Source organism: Pundamilia nyererei, unplaced genomic scaffold (genome assembly GCF_000239375.1).
Source record: "Pundamilia nyererei isolate P.nyererei 1_Seehausen unplaced genomic scaffold, PunNye1.0 scaffold00472, whole genome shotgun sequence".
Lineage (NCBI taxonomy): Eukaryota > Metazoa > Chordata > Actinopteri > Cichliformes > Cichlidae > Pundamilia > Pundamilia nyererei.
The window spans coordinates 36928-38283 of record NW_005187873.1 but is presented as its reverse complement, the minus strand read 5'-3'; positions in this window follow the sequence as shown (position 1 = coordinate 38283).

Genomic DNA, 1356 nt, shown 5'->3' with positions numbered 1-1356 from the left:
GCTGTCCGGTTCAGGTTGACAGCTAAGGGGGTTCATTTATGGCAGATTTTGTGTTATTTCTTTGTGTTTTTGTATTTTTCACAACGTGTTGCTTTTTACTGGTTTACTCCCAGCACAACAGTTAGAGAGATACTGAAAGGTTTACCAACAACCAAATGAAGATACTATGTTGCACAATCTGTTGTTTTAATAAGAATAGATGACTTCATATAAGACTTTTAAATTTACTTCTTGGAATGTGAGAGGAATGGTAAAAGTGGTTAAACTAAAACAGGTTATTTACCAGGCTTAAACAACTTGAGTCATCAATAGCGTTTATCCAAGAGACCCATTTACTCAGAGAGGATCTGGTGAAAGTACGTAGAAGATGGCCAGGCAAAGTGCTAGCATCCTGTTGCCCTTCGCACGCGAGAGGGGTTATGGTGTTAATTCATAATTCAGTGCCTTTCCAAGTAAATAACACTATTTATGATAAAGCGGGCAGATTTTTGGTGGTTCAAGGAACTCTCTTGAAAGAGAATTTCAATTTAGTTAATGTTTATGGCCCTAATGATGATAACCCTTTATTTTTTGAGAATTTATTACTATTGATAGCTACCCTTCCTGGTAGGATAATATTGGCAGGTGACTTAAATTGTACTCTGGACCCGAAGCTTGACCGCTCATCAGGGATAGACACCTCTGATCCATGGAGAATTCAAAACCCCAATAAAAGGGGATTCTCATGCTATTCAGCAGTATTTAAATCCCACTCCCGAATAGATTAACCTTAAAGCTTAAATACGAGGAGCTGTCTATGCTTAAAGCTGAAGATGGTTTAAGAAGATTGAAACAGACGTTTTATGATCAGGGTAGGTGAAAAGCCGGGTAGACTACTAAGCTTGGCAGATAAAGACAGTTAAAACCCTATATAAATCTGACAGCCCACTGGACCTGGTAAGCCAAAATGCTTTCTTGGATAGATTGATCTTTCCCTGTATTTCTGAGGATATGAAAAATGAATTGGAGAGAGAAATAAATTTCAATGACGTTTCTGATGCCATTACGAACACGAGAGGTGGTAAGGCTTCGGGTCCTGATGGGCTTCCGATAGATATTTACAAGCTATTTAAAGCAAAATTAATTCCCCCATTATTAGATGTTTATTTGGAATCCTATGAAACAGGTCGCCTGCCTGCTACATTTCGTAGTGCCCTGATCACTCTCATTCTAAAACCGAGCAAAGCGCCAGCCGAAAGCGGTTCTTACAGACCCATATCGCTGTTAAATTCTGACTCCAAAATCATAGCTAAAGCTCTGGCTATGAGGCTGGAGAGGGCTCTTCCAGTCATTATACACGGAGATCAAAATGGTTTC